This window comes from Anastrepha ludens, chromosome 5 (assembly GCF_028408465.1).
Source record: "Anastrepha ludens isolate Willacy chromosome 5, idAnaLude1.1, whole genome shotgun sequence".
NCBI classification, from domain to species: domain Eukaryota; kingdom Metazoa; phylum Arthropoda; class Insecta; order Diptera; family Tephritidae; genus Anastrepha; species Anastrepha ludens.
In genome coordinates, this window is record NC_071501.1 from 2,765,347 (window position 1) to 2,789,445 (window position 24,099).

The window sequence follows — 24,099 nt, forward strand, 5'->3', positions numbered from 1 at the left end:
GACAACCGGTGAAGCAATATGAGCTTTACACCGTCATAGAGTTTAAGTCTAAAAGGTGTATATAAAATATTTCTTTATCGAATGTACAAATAAACTTAAAATAATCAAAAAATAAATAAAAAATATTTAAAAGTTGTATTAACGGAATATTTTTGACTTTTCGGAAAGGCCGATTTCTTCTTGCCCGATTTTGACTTCTAAGGTATCATTTGAAAGGTTTTCTCACGCTTGGGCAATTTTTGCGCAAGTATGGACACCACTTTATTCCGTTAATTAAGTTAATACAATTTGTAAGCATTCTTATGCAGACCTTTTAAGCATAAGCTCTTCCATCAACTGGGGTGATTTTAATCGAAGAAGTTTTTTTAAAAACTAATTTTATTTGTGAAAAATTAGATTTCTGGAGGTACTTTCAAATATTTTTCCGAAATATTTTGGAGGAAGTTTTAAAATATAAAAAAATTATAATTCCGGTGAGTCAGCTTCACTTTGTGAGACACTTTATGACATGAAGTAATATATTTTATATTTCCAAATCCGAAAAATATGCAGATTGAAACTCCTCCGATAAAGAATGGACAAGAGCTTTACACTACGATAGCCTTTATGTCACCCAATTAAAAGAACACCAGATACCATCTAAGCATACATATCTACATACATATAAGAGAAAGTTCTTTTGAAGTACCTAATGAAATAAACCGAAATTTTCACCATCTGAGGTGCGAACTTGTAGCGAGCATGGAATGAGTAGAAAGCAATCAACAAACGAAGCGTAAAAATGAGCAACAAATTTTTTTTTTTTTGCTTTTTTCCACTGAACATTGGCGCCAAGGACTGACCGGGGTAAATTGAATCACCCGAAATCACAAAAAACTTAAATCAGAATTTGCCTAACCAAAAACGATAAAAAAAAGCGAATGATTGCTTGCGGTTTTTTTTTCCAACACAGTTCGTGTGTGGAAAATACGAAAAAAGGCAGAAATAATACAACATATGAGGCCTGACTAAGCAAAACTGATGGACATACCGGAAGAGCGACAGCGATATTTGAGTCGGTGAGCAGTATGGGCAAGAGGGACTCATGTCAAGTGACCACACAGCACACAGGTATACACAGGTACATTCACACAAGAGTGCCATTGAGGCAATCGACAAAATGAGTTTCGGTGCCATGATGGAATTTGGATTTTTTCGCACAAATGCTTTTGAAACAGAAGTGACCATTTGCATTTCATGGTTGTTGGAGTAGCGGGCGCAGAAGCAGCAGTCATTGGCATTAATAATGCATGAAATTGAATGGAAAAGGTCAAACGATTAAAAGGGACATGCAGTAGAAGGATGCGGAAGCTTTCGTATTAAGACTTTCCAAAGAGTCCGAAAAGGAGTATGGAATTCGCACTATGAAATTCTGGTTTGGTTTCTTTCTAAAGGAAAATAATCGTTATAGTTCGTTATTTTAGGCAATCTTTAGAGAATTTCGATTAGTGTATCTTATTTTACTTAGACAAGCGTGGGTGAGGAGTTCTGGAAACTAATCAAATGGTTTTAGGAAACATTAAAATGCTTGGGTAGCTAATAAAGACAAAACAATATAAAAATGTGTCAAGGATCATAAATCTATAACCTAAATATCACTCTAAGAGAACCATAATTTTAGTTTTTCCCGCCTATGCGCCATCTAGCGGACACTTTTTTGCACGGATAATAAATTTTCAATGATCGCTGCGGTTCAACTTTGGCTGAAATTGGCCAAGTTCAGTTCGGCTCGGCCTTAAAAATATATTTTGCAAGTGTATGGGAATTTTCTCTCGTAGCATTTTTCTTACTTTTCCAAGACCTACAACCTGTGCTAGGTCTCCATCAAAATGCCGGCACACAGTCATGCAGTGCAATTAATTTAAAGAATAAATTAGCTCCATAGTCAAGGAAATTTTTATGCGGCATAATTTAATCAATCGAATTAAATAAATAATTGAATTAGTTGCCCATAAATTGCGCTGCCGATGGATCAGAATAAGAACATAGCCAACATGGCTATAACAACAACAGCAACAATATTTGCTTACAAGTAGCTACAAATGTCAAAAATTAAAAAGAGCAAAATCAATAAAGTCAACAGCTTTTATGTCCAGCATAAATGAATTTTTAATATTTATTAGCTATTCGCTCGGCTGACGACGCTGTCAAGCACCTACGATTCGATTCGCATACAGATAAATGCTTATGAATAAATACAAGCAAAATGCAAAAACAAAAGCAAACAGCAGTAAACAAATTTACATCTACTTCTGTGCGTTATATGGGCATGCAGCAATAAATATTCGCAAACACCCGCGCTCAGTCAGGCGGCCAGTCAGCCAGCCAGCCGGCGAGTGTTGCCAGCCAATTTAAATGCAAAACGCATGCAACTTCATCTTTCATTCTCATTCATTGAATTTAGCGCTTTAGCAAGTTCTGTATGCACATATTTTTGTTTTTGTTGCTGTTATGTTTTTTTGTTGCTTTGTGGCTTGCGCTTTTAAAACGGAAGTTGCTGGCTGTCCATCTTCACTTTGACACTGTGCTGCCACCCCTTTAATTTTCTAGTTTTTGCTATTTGATTTTGCGCTGCCATTGACAAAAACTTCACTTTGCATGCAAAACACTCGCATTCCGATGTTTTTGTTGTTTTTTTTTTGTGTGTGTTTCAATGCGCAAAAAACTGCTAGAAAAGGAAATAAAAATGGCAGTGGCAAAAATAAAGCCGGCACCGGTTGAACCGGCTGCCATTCATTATCAATGTCAACGCTGTTGCCGTTGCTGTTGCCGGCTGGCGGTGGGCGTAAACACAGTCACCCATACTCTTGCACTCCCACACGCACGCGCACACACATGTGCGGATCGCACTCGGAACCTAGCCCACTTGTTGTTTTGCATTTGTATTTCTGTGAATTTTTGCTCACTTCGAAATGAAAAGTAAAAAAGGTGTAACCCAAAGCAAGCAACTTCCCTTTGACTTAGGAATGCTTTGCACATCCATCCATAATTTTACACCACCTCACCACTCTCACCTGGTGTTATGCATCTTTAAAATCACCTACAACTCCCTAGATCCTGTCATAAACAAATACCCATACACAACACACACACATACAAATACACGAGTATATGCAGTTTTGACAGTGAAAAATGGCCATTTACTCGGCGTGTTTGATTTGTTCTATAAATAATCGTTAGTCCATTTTACGGTTGATTGTTTGCCAGAAACACTGATATCAACTTATTAGATCCCCTCTCCCCGTTCTCTGATGCGCTTTCCCAACACGTCTCTGCATCCTCATCATTCTCCTCTTTTTAATCAAGACAATTTTTGTGATAGCAAAAGTCTGCCATCGAAAGGAAAATTTGCATCTCACTGTCTGACTACGAATTGTGATTTGATTTAGTGACTTTGATTTTTAAAGTGAGTGATTTACTGGCAAATGTCAACTTAATTTATAGCTTCAGTTGCTTGAAGTGAACTTTTGCGACTATAAATGTACTGGTACTGCGGAGAGCAAATTCTATGGCGTTGACTAAATTGAGATGCATACACTACGTTAAACAACTATTGCATTAGGGAATTTTTCTTTGCTGGCGATTTTGCGCATTTTCTCCATTTAGGGAAAGCTGATATTTTTATATATTAACAAACAAAAAAATGTCACAACTCAACGCGACTTTTGAGCCACTTGAAACTTGCACTTTGTTCAACCAGAACTCAATGGACTGCAACTGCATATCCGACATTTTTCTAAAAATTCTGATTAAAAAGTATGAAATTTGTTGGATATTTGCTAAATCTGGAGAATGTTTGAAACTTGGTATGGATTTTGGTGGAGAGTCAACTATTATATTTAAAAAAAGTATTAAAATTACTATCTATGATACTACAATATTAAAATTATGAAGTTGCTCACTGGCTACTCAATCGGTCCCAATCGACTGGGTTTGCCTATGCACTGGTTAAGTCTGTTACTGTTGTAGTTGTTGTTGTAGCATCAAAAACATGCCACATATATGTTTGGGAATGCTACTGGAATGACAGTCCATTGCCGGATATACGCCGGCCCCATTCATATTGTTTTTACAAACAAGTTTTGACAGGAAAGCAACATAGGAAACGATAGTGACGCAAGAACTACCTAAGCGAATTTATGAATTTGCCATTAGCGACAATTTTTTGGTCACAAAGATTTAACTGATATTTCGAATATGTGACCGCGTCTGGGAAAAAGGTGGTTTATGACCAAAAAATCGATTTTGCGGATTTGACGATTTCTTGTCGCGATTCTTTATCACCCTACAAAGGCAATGCCAGCAGTTCCAAGTAAAAACATTTTTTGTGGAATTGTTTAAACAAATTAAATAAAAATTTATTTCGATTTATTTTTTTCCAGAAAATATGCATTTTTAAGACAAAAATTACGCTTAGCATTTTCGCTAAAATTTTGGCGAGACACTTTAAATGCATTTTTCGCGATAAGTTCATTGTGGACGTTAACCACCTTTTCCCATAACTACAAGAAAAAAAGTCTAATAGAGCGCAGCTCTGAAGTCAATTTCGAGCTCCCTGAATTTTAAAACAAACTATATTTAATTAATACGAAGTTAATATTGAGATTAATATTTACTTAAACACTACAATCCACGAAAAAATTAAAAGGTGAAGGTGATTATGATGGCATCTACTAAAGCAATAATTGCAAAATGTCCTATCATTTGGTTTTTTACTTGCTGAAAATGGTATCTCATAACGAAAATTATTTCGTATTATTGCTGCTGCTGGTATTTTAGTAAGGCGTAAGTACTTGTTCCGTGCAAAACGAATTGCAAAACTAAAAGAGTTGGCTTTTAATTTAAAAGTTTACAATGTAAGCTATTACGTTAAAATTATTATACTGTAGCTATTTTTGATCACTTTATCCTGCTCTCTTATTTATGTAGCTAGTGAGTGGCTTAGAAACAAAAAATATGCCGCGCGGAAAAGCTTTGTCTGGATTTGAGCAATTACGAATTTTAACATGGAGAGAGAGGCCTTAAAATAGGAAAGATAGTTCATTTGAAAGAACAGTATGGATGTAGCCACGTTCCAGAGATGGTTGTGAGGACATAAATGACAATGAACATACCGGCCGCCCAAAATCAGTAATCACCGAAAACTCCATCGAAATTGTTCGTAAATTTATCAAGCATGAACCGAAATCATCGATGAAATTTATGGAATTGGAGTTGTATATTTCCAAAACAACGAAAGGTCTGAGTACCTTTCATTCCGGACAAGTTAAGTGAAGACCAAAAATTGCTCAGAATTCCACATTCAAAAGACCTCATTAAAGAGGCGAGAAAAGACAAGGACTTCCTTTACAACATAGCTCATTTGTTTTTACGATTCCAGAGGAATTGTTCACAAGGAGTTCGTGCCAACGGGCCAAATCGTCAATGCAATTTTCTATCTTGGCGTTTTGAGGCGTTTGTTGCATCGCATTGCCCTGAATACCGCGAAGTAGAAATCGCATTTTAACCATCCATCACTCATCGAAAAACCTTTTGCGTCCGTAGAGGCCATCCAAAAGGCTTGTACCGTGGTCCTGAAGGGCATTTCGGCCAAAGACCTGAAATACTCTTTCGAAAAGCTTTTAGATCGCACAAAACAGTCTATCGAGGCCAGGGGGGACTATTTTAAATAAATAATAAAGTTATAAGAACAAAGTTCCTGTCATTTCTATTTTAGCTCAGTCTTGTTTATTTTGGACTTCACCTTGTAAAGCGAGAACCTAAACCTAAGTTAACCACATGACACAAACAGGCCAGAACGACATTTGCAGAAAAGTACCAATTTTGGAAAAAGTAATTTTTTCCGATAAGAAAATTCAATCTGGACATACCAGATAGTTCCCAAATGTATTGTCATGATAAACGGAAGAAAAAGGAACAGAGAATGGCTCGTAATTTCGGAGGGGGTTCTGTCAAGGTTTGAGCTGCCATTAGTGTCAAGGGCAAAACGCCAATATGTTTCGTATCCACAAAAATTAATAGTGTCAAGTTTATATGGTAGAACTTCTAGACGAAGAAATTTTTCTTTTTTTATGGTAATTTCCACGAGGAGTGGATTTCCCAGCATGTCAACGCAACTGTTCATACTTCTAAAGAAACAACGAAAAAAAAAGAATTTTTTAGAATGACCTGCCTTTATCGAAAATCCTGGTTAACGTAATCGAAAATGTATGGGCAATACTTTAACAATCGGTTTTCAAAATGGAAGACAGTTTGGTCGCGCTGAGAGCCTTAGAAGTGCGATTAATGTTGAATGATCAAAAATTTAGAAATTTCTTGGGGCGAAGAATTAATTTTTTTATATATTTTTTTTTTTAAAGAAAAGCAAGATGGCGTTATACGTGTATGTTTGTTCCTTTTTTGGTTTTTTTTTTGCAAGTTTCTGTTTGATTTACATATTTAAAATTACATATAATATGACTAGCACCGCTATCTTACGCTATCTTAAATAAAAATTAGATATAATTGGATATAATTTTTTTTTTGTTTCCACTTTCTTTCATGTAACAGACTTCCGGACGTGTGTTCTATATGGAAGAAATTCTTCAACAGCGTACGCAACAAGAAATAGTCGAAAATCAACGCGTTTTTGATCGATTTTAAGCTTTCACTTTATTATATTAAAATTGAATGGCTTATAAAACAGCAAAAGCAAAAATTCTCATTAATAAATTTAAAATTTTTATGAGATTTTTAAGAATTTCGTACAAAATTTGGAACTTTGATTTATAAGTCTTTTGTTATACAGGGTTGCCCATATTCGACGGACCCATCTGGCAACGTTGGAAGCGTCAGTCCAAGCAGATTTTTACCATGGAACAGTACACGCCACGCGAGCGCTCTCAAATTGTTGAAATTTACATTCAACAAAAGAAATCAAATCAAGAGGAAGAATCAGGAGCGTTATCGCGATATGATAACCACATTTGTGATGCCAATTATTTGTCGAAAGCGTATGAGGCAGTTCTGGTTTCAACAAGACGGCGCTCCACACACAGCTCGCACCACAATCGATTTTTTGAAGAAATTGTTTCCTCGTCGTTTGATGTCGAAAAATGGCGATTTTGACTGGCCACCGCGTTCGCCTGATTTAACGCCACCTGACTTCTTTTTGTGGGAATATTTAAAATCAAAGGTTTATATTAATAAGCCAAAGACCATAGAAGAGCTCAAGAACAATATCCGCGAGGAAATAGCCGCTATTCCAGCCGAAAAGTTAGCTAAAACTATGGAGAACGCTGCAAAACGGGCACAATACGCCGTGCAGGCTCAAGGCGGACATTTGAGAGATATCATATTCAAAAAGTGATGTCAACAAATCTACCTTAACCAAATAAAATGATTATTATCGTCAACATCAAAAAAATTGTGTAAAAAGATTATGTGACGTGATTATATGAAGTGTAGCTCCTTTCACAATTTACGTGGCGCGAAATTGGCTTAGAGTTATGCTGCAATGAATTTTTCTTATAATTTTATGTAGATGTCCAAAACAAAAAACAAATAGTTCTATAAAAATTGACGCACCCGAATGTTCATACATGTTTTCTGGTATGCCATTTGAACCAACTAACCATAATTTGGATTTCACACTTCTCTGCGTAGAGTAATCCCTACTTAACCAATGGGGAAGCGTCTAACTGCAATTTAAAGCCACCATATCAGTACGTTAAACTGCGCTACGCCACTATTCACTTCAAATCGAAATATTTGTAAAAGAAAAATCTGTCAAATATCCCCTTGTCCCTGCTCGAACCACAACAGAATTGTTATTAACCTCGCGAACTCTACAATCAAATAACTCCTTTCTTTTTTATTTTATTCCGACCATATTTCAGCGCAGTTTAACAAAATTGTCAAATCAAAATTACTCTTTCGTGTGCTGCGTATTTTATTGGATTCGTTGCTGATGTCGCTGATTCGCACCGTGGCAATGACTCACACACTGTTATTTACATATATGCGATTTTGAGCATTTCCATTGCTTGGATGTGCCACGCGGTGGGGTAGCAAAGTGGCTGTGCTGAAAAATTGCATTTTATTGCAAAATCACGCGTGCAGTGACTTTTATGGTATTTTGGTTGAAACAGAAATAAATACATGTTTTTATAAACATGTGCATGTATGTGTGTGTGTGTGTATGCTTGGCTTGCAGCAAGCAAAATTCGTATAAAAGCATGTACTACTTATGCATGTATGTGTGGCTGCTGCACAGATTCAACAATAGGGCCACCAAATATGTGGCAATCACAATGGCCACAACTCAAACGGCCGGACATGCGACAAAAGGGAGCGAAGGACAGCGGCGACAATACAGTTAGTATGCAACAAGCAAATCCCTGTCACATACCGACGCCTGTCCGACGCATTTCCGCCGAACAGACACGTGCCGCACAACGTGCAGACACTTACACATGTAAATACATGTGCGCATACACACATACATACATGGCTTCTGCGATATTATCACTTTGGAAATTTTCGGGCGAAAAATGCAAGGCATGCAATTTGACGCAACTATGGCGATGAGGCGGGCGGAGGAAGGAAGGAGAGGGGTAGGGGTAGTAACTGATGGAACAATGGTTTATCAAATGTCAGGCAATCTACGAAGAGTGGAGCTGCGGTGAAATTGAACTGGCGTGCTGAGCGGGAGAATGGTGCAGTGCCACAAAACATACAATGACAACAAAAACAACACCATAAGTGGCTGTTGATGATTCCAGATAGCAATTGCTGTCTCTGCTGGTGCTACTGCCACTGCCACTGCCCCTTTTATTCGCTGCAACATTGCAGATGAGGTGTTAATGTTGCGAGTGTTGAAGCTTTTTATTGTTGCTACAAGCTAGTAAGCGGTTAATATTTGTATGCCAAGGGTCGTGTTATTGCTCCCAATTCTATAGGTATGTATGTATATGGCTGTATATGGGTGTGTTAATGTATTTGAAATATACAAACAAATGCTCGGAACATCATCTTATGCCGACGAGGAATCAAAGTGTACGAAGAAAAATGCAAGACTCAGCTGAAAGCGACTCCCATCAAGGAGCGTGAGCGCTAGCGAGAGAAGGGAAGAGCAACGGAAAAGCAAAGGAAGAGCAAACAACACAGCAAAAGGTAACGGCAAGGATAAGCGGAAGTATGGATGGCGCACACAGCCCCTTTACACGTGAAAGCACTACCATATGCCCCATCCACTTTGACCGCGTGTAGTTTCCTCAGCTCTCATCCTCCTCCCGCAAAACAACAACGCTAGACGCGGCCGAAAGGCAATTAAACGTGATTTATTGCTACCGATGTTGAGTTTGCAATCCGCTTGTTGTTGTTTTTGTTTGCATTTTCGTATGCACTTCCCAGCATTGTTGTTGTTGGTGGGGGAATATGGCGCTGACGCGTAATTTGAAATTGTAAAAATTTTTATTGCGACAAATTACTTTTGCTACGACATTTTTTTTTTGTTTTAGCCCAAATTGGCTCAGATATAAGAATTTGCAATATTACGACGGTTGCATGAAATTCCATGCAAAAGTGTAAATCTCATAAACCAACATATACTTGAAAAACAAAAAGAAACAAAAACACATCAAAAAACAATAGGCGTTTATTTGCTCTGCCACATGGTCTCACGATTATTAATGTGAGTAATTTTTTTGGTTCTCCAAATATTTGAGCACAAAAATGTATTGCTTCAATGAAAATGTTCACAGGGGAGCAACCCACATTTCAAGAGCTTCCTTAGCACTCGGAGCAATGAATTTTCTGAGCATACATTCATCATTACTCATGTGCCACGCCTTCATTTGAGTAGCAGATACTTTCCATATGGGACTTTTAAGTGAAAGGTTGCCATTGAAAGGAATAATGAAGAAAATGAAATATAATAAAATTGAAGTAAAATAAATAAATTCAAAATAAAAAAATTTATATTATTAAATTAACTCAAATTAAAAAAAAAATATTCAAAATAAAAAGACGAAATAGAATAATAGAAATAATAATTAAATTAATTAGAAAAATTGAATTAAATTAATGAAAAAAATTTTAAAATCAATAAAACATTTTTTTGTATTTCGAAATAAATTTTATTAATAATTGAAATAAAAAATAAATTAAATTAACTGAAATTAAAAAAAAATTCATCAAAATAAAAAAACGAAATAGAATAGTAATAAAAATTTAATTAATTAGAAAAATATTTAATGAAAAAATATCTAAAATTAATCAAACATTTTCTTGTATTTTGAAATAAATTTTAGTAAAATAAAAAATTAAATTAAATTATATTAACACAAAATATTTTAAGAATTAAAAATAAATTTTGTTGTTTGTATTTTAAAATAAGTTTTACTATTCAATTCAAAATAAAACAAAACAAAATCGAATCAACACAAATAAGATTTAATTTCATTAGTTTAAAATAAAAAAATCTAAAATTAATAAATTATTTTCTCGTATTTAAAAAAATGTATTATTAATTAAAATGAAAAATAAAATAAAACATTCAAATAAAGTAAAATAAAGCATTCAAATAAAGTTATATAAAATAATATTCTTGAGTGTTGTAGTAAGCACAAAAATATACCACACATTTAGAGTGGTGGTCACGAATTCAGCACTCTATGCCAAGAAAACATTCGACCAATAGGTTTTCTTTTTACCAAACTAAATGATTACTAACATTTCCTCAAATTCAAATTCAAGTAGGCACTATAAAGGTTTCTTTCCTTATATTCCTCTTTCCCTCATAAAACTCATTTACATGCAAGTAGTACCAGTAAGGGCTGGACACGAATTTATTATAGCATTTTTAAGAGTAGCTTGTTTTTAAGGGCAGATGTTTGTAAAATTTCGAAAAAAAAAAAATTTTTTTCATAAAATGTTAATATAATCCTTCAAGATATAATATAAATCGTCAACCGTGACGACTATTTTCTTTGCGTTCGAGCGCTGGGAGAGGTATAGTTACGTATAGTTACATTAGAAGCGTTTTTCTCAAAACTGTATTTTTCGAAGCAAAAATAGTAGGAAAATTCGCCCCAAAATTCATTTTTTTTCATTCATATTATTCCGCGATTTGTTTTATTTTTCCATTAATTGTTAATTCATATAGAAATTATGACATTAATAAACCAAACAAATTTTGATTTTTTTTATTCAGGTCACTGACGCCGATGCTACAATGCCCACCGATTGAGAAGCCCCGGTGCGACCTTCCTTGAAGAATTGAGAGTAAATCCGTCATTTTAAAAGATTAAAATATAAAAAAAATTTATATTATTTTAATGTACAATATAAATAAACTGTATGCCAATTTTGAAAAAAAAATATATTGACTTCTTCATTTTAAATAATTTTAATGAAAATCAGGCAAAATATGGCCGTTTACAGGTATCTGTCCCCTTAAATGAAAATAGGAGCGAATTACAGGGAAAATACTTAATATTTAGTTGGAAATGCCTCATTTGCAATGACAACATCACAGCGCCGAGGCAAATTCTGCTCAAGAGCCGCACAAAAGTAGTCAACACCGGGACTCAACGAATGGATCATGTAACGCCTAGCCGCGGCAGACATATGCCGGATATGATATTCAAAAAATAAATGCTATAAAATTGTCTACCAGATTATAACAAACAAATTTGATTCCAACAATTTTTTTTTGTAGTATTTTCAGTTTTCAAGTGCTTAAAAAACCCCCGATACTTGGAAAATTCAGCTAAACGTTAAACCGGTGGATACATACACACATAAAGTCGAGCTTATCCATATTAGGTGATAGAAGAATAGCTGATTTGGTTTTTGCTGTTTTGTGCCTTCATAAAGTGATTTTCTTTTTTGTCGTTCTTTCGCTTGTTTGCTTACATTTTGATTGAAATTTTGACACACAAATCAACGAATTGCAAAAACATGCAAATTTGGGTTGACTCTAGTGGTTTGGACACCGAACTTCATAAAACATAGTGGCAATTCGAGACGCCTTTTTTATTTTGTTACGCAGTGTACAAATAAACGAAATGTGACAGCAAACTTTATTAATACAAATATAAAATGTGTATCAAACTTGAAATATCTGCTCGGAAATAAATTAGCTCAATTTTAGATTGTAAGTCAAAATTCAAAAAATAATCAAAACTCATAATACGTGATTTTTAAAATTCCTTATAAATTTCTGCTGGGAGTTTCACTTTCAGTTTCCCTTCATTGTATTATTTGCCTTATCATCCCTAAATCACAGCACACGGCCACACGCTGCATGCGCACACATACACACATCGATGTTTGTAGAGAAGTGAGCACTTTGGTTGCCTATAAATATGTGCCCGGGTAGCTCAGTCGGTAGAGCATTGGACTTTTAATCCAAGGGTCCAGGGTTCAAGTCCCTGCTCGGGCGGTAACGAATTTTTTTTTATAAACTTTTTTAAATAAATTATTTTATAAATCAACACTGAAATCTGAAATTCAAGTGAATAGACTTGAAATGTTTTACCTTTACAAGTGGAAAAATTGTAAATTGGAGTATCAAGTCTTTAATTTGGAATATATGCTACGCTTCGGATGCACTAAAAGATTTTGATGAGAATAATTCTAATGAGTTAAATCTTAATAACTAAACATTTTGAGGAGTATTTGCTCGATAAAAGTGATTTATCGCATCGTGTGAAAAGTGGAAGCCAACATTACTTGAAAATTTTAGATGGAAAAATTTTCAAAATACAGCCCGTAAAAAAACTTTAATATAGTATAACAACATTTGGCTAGTTTCGGCTGCTTGTTTTTTGTTTTATTAATTTTCATAAGTTTTAAAAAAAAAAAATGGTTTGTTCCACAACAAATATTTTAGTATAATAAGGTGCAAGTTCCAAGTGATTCAAATTTCTAATGGATTTTTGCTCTTTTTTCTCCATATAAACAAAAATGTGAAGTATTCGTTAAACGGAGTTATTCGACGGGCGAAAAAATTATCAAAAAATAATGAGAATTTTGAGCCACTTCAAACGTGCACTTTATTAGTCTAAAATATTTTAGTAAAATAAAGTTTAATGGGCTATAAAACTGCGTACACATTATTGCTTCTTTCTTTTAGTTCTGATTAGGGAGTTTGATATTTTGATGAAAATTTGTCGAATTTTTATAAATCTTGTACGTAGATGAAAACTATGATTTGTATTATATTTGTTGTAAAATGTACTATGTTTTTGTGAAAAAAAAATTTTTTATCAAAAATATATGAGAATTTAAAAAAAGCAAATAAAACTGTCAAAGCTGGTGAAAATGTTGTGGTGTTTTAGTTTTTTCGCAGTCCGTATTTATGTAGATACAGAACTGAACATATTTTATCTGCAGATGATAATTTCCGAAAGATTTTGAAACAAAATCAATACAAAAATAATTTCCAAGCATAATTAATTTCACTGAAAATTTTGAATTGCTAATAAAAACAAGTAAAAATAAGTACAGCGACGAAATTTATTTATTCCAAATCAATTTTTCTTAAAAAAAAATTAAGAAAGCAAAGAAAAACAAATTGCACATTCCATCTTTATTTCTATCGACATTCTAACCGAATTCTTTTATTTAGAAGTGAATTTTAGTTGCAGTTTTTATTTTAAATCTCTTAGAAAAATTACAATAAATTCCGTTTTCCCGTGTTTTGTTAATTTTTTTGTTTTGTTCAGGCATTGCAATAAACTTATTTTACTGCCAATTTTGGCAACTACTGTGCATTTCATCACATCCGGCATCCCTTGCCCTCACTACAGTTCAGCTATTCTTCACCACTGAAGCCATGCAGAATTTATCACTTTCTGTTTTCTCATCAATTGTGACAAATTCATGATTCACTCGTGTTTTCGTTGGCCGCGCCCTACCTCATCAACCCACCCACAACCACTGCCAAATTTCAACAAAGCTTTGTTAGATTGCGGCAAATGGAAGTGAGGCGAACGGAGTGCCTTAAGATGTTAAGTAAACTTCATTTATTCACTTCGCTTCATTTCGCGAGACGCACGCAAACTCAAGTAATGGTATCTATTTGTTGTTGGGTTTACTGCAGCGAATACCACAACAAGTCTCCTCAGCCCTCACGGGCAAATCTCCAAGCCACCCCATAGCAGAGCAAAACACATCGAAATGGGTCCCAGCTGACAGTCAACCAGTCCTTGCCAGCCGAAAACTAGCGCAATTGCTGTTGCTGTTATTTGTTGTTATTGTTATTGCATTGATTTGTTGGCAAACGTGCGACAGACATGACTACACGCACAAAAGCCACCCAGCACTGCTTCACACAAATACTCCGCTGAGGGCGAAGACCCATTTCTTTTGGCCTTCCTACTCTTCCCATGCTCTGCCTAAAACTTTCTTTTGTACACATATACTTTCCCCTTTTCCCTCGCCACTTTCCTTCACCCCATCACACACAACTCAGCTGGCAACTCGTCAAAATCATTTGTGGCAACTTTGCGCAAAAATCCTATTGTGCGCTTGCAGAGATAATTGTGAAATTCCTTGCGTACTCTTATGCACACACACATACGCACACAAAGAATTACTACTCCACCCACTTATCCTCAACAAAGTCTGATAATAATCTACTGAAAAATACCCACGTAATGTGAATGTTCTTGTTTTTGTTGTGTGCTCTATACTCGGCAAACTGGAGCATCTTGGCCGCATTCGACGTTAAATAGCGCGACAACGACGATAACGACAGTCATTCCTTCGGTGGTGGCAATAAGAAATTGTTGCTGCTGGTTAATTCTAGCTTGCAGCATACGTGTGGTTCTGAAAAATTGGCATTAGCTACTAACACCAGGCCACATTCTGCGCACGAAAATCCCGTGACCACCCGCTGGCCACAAACCATAGCCACCGGCATCCACATCACACCGCTCACGTTCATCCCTCTTCACTGCATTGCAACTGGATAATTGTAGTTGTCACTGGCGCTTGCTTGCACGTCTTGCAATTTGTATTACCTTTTCTTATACGTGGCTGCTATTTTTCAATGCTCACTTTTTCTTTCCCATTTCTCAATTGCCATTTATCGATTTTCTGTTTCATTGTGATGTCCTTTGCGAAATAACTTTTATTTGTTGCCGATGCTGCAATTTATAATGGGGCAGTGCAATTCTCGGTTTATTTCTATGTTGCATTGAAAAGAAAAGAAGGAAATTAGGGAGACATGAGTACAAATTGGCACAAGTGCATTGTTCGGCCCTTTTATTGCGCAACAATAGAAAAAAGACAAAACTACCAATCAGATTACAATTTCTTTTTAATCCCAGGAGGCTACTATTCATATTAGGAAATATTTTTTCTGCTGAATAATCAAGGGAATAATCGATGAATGTTGCAAGCTATTATGGTGTTAATTCACAACGTTTTGAATTCAAAATATCATAAAACTAAAAATAAAAAACTTAATAACAAAAATATTTTGAGACAACTTTTGAGAGTTAAATCCCGTCACAAGGCTGATATAATAAATCCGTCCGAGGCTGATATAATAAAAGACCACACGACTAATAACGAAATTTAGTTATTCCTAAAAATAGGCTTTGATTGAGGACCTGATTGAGGTTCCATTTAGGAGCCACGGGAAAATATATGTACATAAATAGGCTCATATTCAGCTTTACTCTCCTTTCAACGAATAATTGAAGCTGATCTGGATAATGCCAAATTTATATTTTTGGGTTGTCCTGAGATGCTTCAATTTCAGTCCAGAAACCCGTAAAATTCCTACATCAAACCAAATTCGGCTAATAAATCACGAAAAAAGGATATATTTTGGGGTGTTAAGGGGTTATATACCTTGTGAGCCCGAAAAAATGAACGCCGTTTTGCAGAAGAGGCTTGGGGTGATCACGGTAGCGCATGAGCAACTCAACTGAAATCAAAAAAATTAAATGATTATTGTAGAAAAATGTTTTTTAGTGAATCTGAACGGTTTATTTACCCAAAAAAAAATTTTTCTCGATATGAAAACCGCTTTGCAGCAAAAAAACGATTTTTGAGGGGTTGAAAAAAAAAAATAATTCCAGCGAACTATGCAAATATTTATAAAAAGTGACCCTTCAGATTCACGAGGTTGTAACTTCGAATAATTAAAAAAAAAGTTTATGCAAATTGGTCAAATAGTGAGCACCGCGACGGTAAGTTTCAAAAAACACGTCTTCGAGATAATCGCGCCTAAAGTTTTGCATGCACTTCTCGTTCCAAGAAAGGTCGCGCGCTTCGACGGTCTGTAACTTTCGTTCTAGTTCTCCGATCTGTATGATTTTTTGAATTTATATTTTTAAGATGATGCACTTTTAGAATATGCCATAAAAAAATTTCGATTTTTTAGTACAACACAAGGTATATAACCCCTTAACTACAATACTTCGTAAGATAGTTGACTAATTTTTATTTCAATACGGGGTGGTTTTCCTACCGTTTGGAATTTAAACGATTTATTTGCCTTTGATAGCTAAACTAACATGCGCGATGTTTCAGAAACTTAATTTATGGTTACAATTTTACAAAATAGGCGCTTGCACTTAAAGAAAATTTAAAAATATTAAATCCGAATACCTAAAATTTTCAAAAATCCCATAATCAGCGGAAACAGTGATATCAATTAACCCCCTCAGAAGCTGCAATTTGACTCCATTAGACTGTTTTTTTGTGGGATGGTATTTAGAATAAATAATACGCCAATCACCCAGAAGCGATTTAAGCATTAAAACATGAAATTGAAGTTGCCGTTGATGAGATAAGTGAAATGCTGAAATAATTTTAATGAAATTGTGTACATGTTTAATGGAGAGAATCTCTCTTGCCAACAAGTGCCTTTTTGGACTAAGTAGGCAATTGAGTAGTAAAGCCCTCTCTCGACGAACAGAACGAACACTTTATAAGGCCCTCATCATGCCAGTCATACCGTTTGGCACAGAGGTTTGCACGATGACAATATCCGATGAGGCGTCGTCCCTTGGACAATTCAAGAGAAAGATTCTGCGAGATATTTTTGGACCTCGGCACATTGGCGACGCGAGTACTGATAATTTAATGGTGACTCTTGCTAAGAGGAATGCTTTTAAGTCACCAAATAAGGCCATTGCAAACGCAGTATCAGCGGGAATTGAAATCAAACGTAGTATCAGCCAGAACTCTGCGGTGTTGATTGTACAACATGAATTCACCAATCAGCATAGCTCGTAAGGTTCCTCTGTTAAGGGGTTATACGCAGTTATGACTTTCAAAAAAATCGATTTTTTTATTGCATTTTTGTAATGTACATATATTCAAAAGTATACGCACGAAATTTGAAGTAGATCTAAGCAATACTTTCGGAGTTATACCTAAATATGTAGAGATGCCTTGGCACGTTTTAAGGTAGGTATTGAAACTTTAAACGTGTTTTTTTCAAAACTGCATTTTTCAAGTCGGTGTACACGATATCTCGAAAACGGCTTGTTTGATCGGTCAACCGTTTTAACTCAATCTTTAAAGATACATTTTCTAGTAATTAATCGTTCCTTTTGTAAATCTGATACTTATTTTCCATTTTATAATCAATTTACGGCCAAATTTTAACGTAAAAATCGAAATCATTTCTTTTAAAAGCTGCCATTTTGTGAAAATTCACTATTTTGTTTAGCCGAACGATTAATTACTAGATAATCTAATATATTAACAAAATTTGTTTGGTTTTTTGATTTCAGATAATCCAATCCTGAGTTACGATGTACACCGTAAATCATTTTTTTTAAAGGAGGTTCCAGAAATCGCTCTATAATCAACATTTTCATAAATAAAAAATTTTGTTACGTTCTTGAAGGATGCTTTTATAACCGCCAAAAATTTTCAAATTAAAATATTCTGAAGTTTCTTCAGGATAAATCCTTGACAACCCGTCTTTTATTTGCTTCATAACTGCGTATAACCCCTTAAAACAAGCAAATTTATGAAACAGGAAAAGAGCGCAAGTCATGGTGGGCACCAGAGAATAGAAAAAACAATGGTTTAACATACTTTGGGGCCATGAAACCAGAATAAATTTATTTGGAAATGTTGCTGGGCGAAATGTCAGACGCCTGAAAGGACAAGAGTTCTCATCGCGGTTCACAACAAAGATAATCAAGCACCATGGCGGCAACGTACTGTTTTGGGAATGCTTCTCTTAGTATGGAGTAGGATCTATTCATCTCATAATTTAAAAAAAATAGGCACATTATTTTTACAAGGACATACTTCAAGAAGTGATGCTTCGGTGGTTTTTTATGCAACATAATGGCCCAAAACACTCCCCAATGTTAGTACGTGAATGGTTTTTACAAAATAATGTTAAAGTTATGGATAGGTCAAGCCATTGACCGGATCTAAAACCCATTGAAAATCTTTGGGGGATTTAGTGAAGCGAATCGGGAAAGAAACAGACAAAAATTAGAAGGATTTATAACAAAAAGTCAAAGAAATATGGTACTCCACTCCCAGTGGAACCTGCCGTAGGACTATCAATTCTATGCCAAATAGAATATAAAAGTCCTTGACAATTATGGTGGACACAGTGATCATTGATTAAACTTCGATAATTTAAACAGCATTTTTAATTTGCCTTTTCGTACCTTTGCAATAACCACATGAATATTTCCTTTTTGTTCTTATCGCCATTAATTTAAGTCTTAAAAGATCATTGAATTATTATTTATATTTATCATATTAATCTTTGAAATAAAAACATAAATTGAATATCTGTTATTACTAATTTAAAAAAATTGCGTTTTCCTCATGAGCGTGAAAGTACCTTTTTTAATGATCATAAGTGTACTATCGCCCCACCTGAATGTACATCTTAACCTATAAGAAGTTTTTATATTGTCTTCATTGGCTAAGTGAAGAGATAAATTAATGAAATTATAGTCCTCTGGAATCTGGATTCAAACTATGAGAGTGCGAATAAATTCATGCAGGAATTTCTAATCTCAAGCTAACAAGAGTAGTAGTTAATGGATTGCTACTTGTGACCACTGTACCTGATTCTTGCCGTTCAACGCATTCCTCACATTTTCGTCTGAGATTCCAAAACTAAAAATTTAATTATATCTCACAGACTTTTAGAAATAAATTTCAACTGCATCTGCATAGCTACCAGTTTATTTGAAAATTTCCGAAGTTCCATGTTGGATCTCTAAATTAGTGCCCCTAAGTTATGCCCCAGAGCTAGAATACTTCATTTACATACATAGATTCACCTAAACATTTACATTTCCCCCTTTCTTCATTGAGTAGAGGATCCAACACCCAAAAATTAGACTAAGGCTGTGCGCATAAAATAAACATTGTAATTAAAAATAAAACAATAAATAAGCAAATAAACAAATCAACTAAAAATAAACGCGCTGACGTCAAATTTGGAATTATTCATTGGTGCGCACAAGTGTGTAAAACCACCCCTCCTTACAGTTCCCTCCACCAACACCAACACTAATCGGTGGGTGATACGGCATTAAAAGATTCAATCGAATCCAACACAACAAGTGTGTGCTAATGACGCCCACGAATCACAGCACTGATCAATACAGACACCGAATCTGTACACAACTCATTTAGACATATTCTCATGCATACATGCGTAGATGCTTACATACATACAAATGAGCGCTCTTGACATATTTTGGAGAACCCAGCCGCTGTGCTGCACGAGGGAGCCAAAATCTTTGGGTGGAATGCATACAAAACTAGGCGTGTTAACAGTATTCAAATGTATACATGTATGTACGTATGTGTGCTTGTGCATATGTGTATTTGTATGCTTTAAAATACAATTTTTGTATGTGCCAGTCATTTGTTTGACAGCTCGAATTCGACAACTCGATTGCCACTGTTGCGCTACGAATCTTGTTCCCTTTCGTAAGGAAATGATTGATTTTCAATGTTCGCGCAGGCAATTACAAGTCGATATGGAGCAAATTGGAAGCGAGGGGAACGAAATGGATCACTTGTCATCTACTTTTCGGCACTTACATGAAGTCAGAACTTCTGTAGCGAAAGCGCAACGTTGTGGAAATGCTAAGATAATATTTTGGAAAATATGTGCAGTCATTCTCATTGTAAGCCCTTTCCCCTTGACGAAGACAGCCACTTTTACTTTCACAATAAATAAAATAAAAAGTAAATAAATTATAGGCGTAAGGGAGGCACTCCAATCAGTAAACTCAATCAAGTATCTAGCCACTCAACAGAAGTTGTTGTATTGTATTTACCAACCGTCAAATGGTTATCAAAATGATGCCATGCAGTTTTCACCGATAAGTTGTCAGTAATTTTTTGTATTTATTTTTATTTTTGTTTTAATATTTCTGCGCACACTTGCAAATTTCTTTACTTCTTATCATGTTTTTGCATTTTTTCTACAGCAAAGTGCAAAAAAATGGAACTGTTTTCTCCTTTTGTGGCATTTTATTCAATTTATAAAAGATAATACAGATTATGGAGAAAAAAATAGGATTTATTATTACGCAACTATTTAGGAACTCTTTGATAGCTCAAAATGAAAAATTCCATTTTTATTTTCTATTAATAATTTTTTTAGACAATTTTCTACTTTTCGAAGAACGCCCACGGTAGCGGCCATACAAATCTGGATATCGCAAATTCCGGTTTTGAGAGAGGTGAGACACATTAGACTACTATATTTCGAAACATTTGTTATTTCTTCCATGATTTATGCGCTTAATTATAGAAAAGTTTATTAACCATCGGTTGGCCTTTTTTTAAAATCTTCGGGTGGGCACCCGGGTCTGAGCTTATTTCGTCCTGTTCGGGGATCCTTTTTAAAAGGTTTTATACATAAATCGATAGAAAATTAAATTTGAAGAAGCTACCTGGTAGCTCAAGTCGTTAGCTTTATAAGAAAGATGTTAAATTCACGTCCAAAGTTAAAAGACTTACCCGACCCGGATGCCCAACGGAGGGTTAAAGCGAAGATATATATAAAGGGTGTCCCAAATACGAGATTACTTCTAAGTCATATGTTATTTTTAGAAATAGCCTCCTTTATAGTTAAAACTTTTTACTGTTTGTAACTTATATCTCGGTGGAAGAATCTATTTTCTATTATTGAAGAAAATGTTTACCGAAATGAAACACCCACTACAATAGTATCAGTTCTGTAAACATTTTGTCAGTCATTGAAGCTGCAATTTAGAAACGATCCAGCGAATTTCTTCCGAACCAATTAAAATTTGAGTTGCCGGAGGTCTCTTGTAGTATGAGTGTGCGAATATCACCATTGACAACAGAGATATCAGGAGATATTTGAGCCTCACAAGGATCAAGACAAATCATTACGCAAGAAATTTTGAGGATGAGACGAAATCAAATGCGGTTTGTTTTGAGATTGCTGATTTTTTTGCAAAAACCGCATCGCATATCTGCCCCTAACGATTAAGAAATAATTTCTCTCGGACTAAATGTAATCAAGGGTACCATTATCAGGGACGACGCATGGGCACATGAGTATAAGCTTAACGAACGAATATTCATCAGAATTTTGCTCTCAAGCGAACCAAAACCCAACAAAAACTCATCAAAGTCAATCCAAATAGAAGGGTTTGCTAGGTTGGAATGATAGGTAGGTAATTTCATGGCATTTATTTTTGGAAAATGGTACCGGGCATATGTCCGCCGCGGTTGCGAGTTACATGGTCCATTTGATCAGTCCAATTTTTGACTTATTTTCCAAATAATCGTATGACGTCAATGGTGGCTGGAATATTGCAATAATTTGATTGTTAAGCGCGCTGTAAGGCAAGTTGCGCCGTCTTGTTGAGACCAAATATCGTCGATGCTTGGCTGATTAATTTTTGGAAACAAAGATTCAGTCACCGTAACGGTAGCTCCTTTTTCATTTCAAAAGAAACAAGACCTAGCGCAAGTGAACAGCGTGAACAGACCTATTACAATATTATTATTATTATTTTCAAAGTAAGTTTCCACCATCTGACTTGTTCTGAAACTAAACGATTAATGATGACTTGCCAACCTTAAAGACATTTGTGCTTGCTATTACCAGCTGTTAAACCACAGTTATCGATATCGATAGTTCTCATGCAGCTAAACAAAACAGCCTATAGAAATAATTTGCCACCTAGTGACGACATTAAACCGTAGGCCGAACATTACTAAAAAAAATTAACAAATTGAAGGAAAAGCTCAGCATTAATGTCAAGGTTGCTTCCGTCGCATTACACTTACAGTTTTACGAGTAGTATAGATATATGTACGTATGTATGCATACTAGGGTGCATCCCCCTACATACAAAAAAAGAATCGAAAAAGAAGAAAAAAGTTTTAATATTTCAAGGCTTTAAAAAATATTAAGATTTCCGTGAGGGGCCTACAGTTTTAAGCTGACTACGAAGGAAAAGCAAATGGTTTTCATGAGGAGCTTTTTCAAGGCAGAAATACACTCGGAGCTTTGCCATGGCCTACTGAGGGGCGGCCTTGCTTTTTATAATCTTTATACTTTCCCGAAAAATTTTGGCGGAAATCCTAAACTATAATAAGTTTTATAATTCGGGTGGAAAAACCGCATACTTCTTCGGTGATGCACCCTAAAGTCTGTATGTAAATGCAAGATATCGCCTGGGGTACTATTTCATTCGTCTTATAATGAATACCCCATTGCATTTATTTATTCTCTTTGTGCCAACTCGTCTACACATTTCAATTGTAAACAAGTCATTTTTAGATAGCGCAACCCTTCCGCTGCTGCTTTCTTTCTTGTTTTTGTTCTTCGTACACCCTGCCCTAGGAATGCACATACACACATGCATATGTATGAGTTATACTTGCATTATTGATTTGAATTTTGCGGTTTTGTGATTTGGTTCATTTTTGCTTTTTATTGGCCAGCAAAATGTATACTTTTGTGTATGTATTAGTTCCTGTGTCCAATTTTCATATGCGAATCAGTGCGAGCCTAAAGAAAAATGAAATACAAGGTCTTTCAGGTTCGCGGTTTACTTTTTTTTCAAATTCGTTACATTTTTTTAATGGCATACGTAGTAGACGAGACACAGCTTATGAATGGTTAAATATATTTCCCAAATGCACCTCCTCCTTAGCTGCCCTGCTCTGGCGGGGCTAAGATCCAGGCATCTTGGCTCTTACTTCTTTGCTACGCCTGCTGATATAGTTGGCGCTGACATTAAAAATCAGATGAATTTCATCAGCAGCACAAAGCGGTTGACGCAAACGCAGCTTAGTCATCGTTCGTAATCCACATGCTCCTAACCATCCTAGTACCACCTCTCCCCGCCCTCGCCCTGTATCCCATCGGTCTTTCTCTTTCACCTCACCTCCTTCATAATGGTATCACAAAGGACGAATCCATTTTTTTCGTCCAAGTGTGCTCATTCCTTAGGCAACTATACCAACCTAACCTAACCCCCCTGGATGTTTACAATCATCTCTCTCTTTTTCAATAAATTGATGGATTATGCGGCTGCCTGACATGTTGTTTTGGTTTTTTGTAGCAGGTTTTACAGTGCTGTGAAGTCATCTGATGATAGACTCAAAAACAGGTTGTTTTGACAGAATTCGACGAGAAAGAAAAGGATGTTAGATTTAGATTAGGTTCAGGCGGGCAAGTGAAGGGGTGATTAGTGTATTGCGGGGGGAATTTATCAAGCTTAAATTTCCAGAACGAAATTGTGCCAAAATGCGGCTGATCCCACTAGTCAGCTGAAGCTCTTCGTCTGCAATGGCAAGTTTTTGGACTCCGATGCAAACATTCGGCAGCGAGAGTTCATAAAGATGGCGAGGAATGTCGTTGATAGGCTCCTGGTATACCGTGAGGTCCAGCATTTATTATATTTACATATGGATCTCCTCAGCCAGTTGATGCAGATGCTTTGTGGCGTACCTAAAAGATGGCTTAGCCTCCAGCAAGTGCCTGTTGTGAGCTCCAACGCTAATATGCCGCATGTCACAGAGTCTTATTACAACCGCACATCGTCAATATCCAGGTTCAAA

At 35.6% G+C, this 24,099-nt stretch overlaps 1 protein-coding gene and 1 non-coding gene across 5 annotated transcripts in view; one reads left to right on the plus strand and one right to left on the minus strand.

Annotated features, from left to right (window-relative positions):
* The window catches only part of LOC128863866 (centaurin-gamma-1A-like), a 54,804-nt gene that overhangs the window by 21,155 nt on the left and 9,550 nt on the right, over positions 1-24,099 (minus strand). The window lies entirely within an intron of this gene.
* Trnak-uuu (transfer RNA lysine (anticodon UUU)) lies at positions 12,394-12,466 on the plus strand. Its single transcript has one exon. It is a non-coding gene; the product is annotated as a tRNA-Lys (tRNA).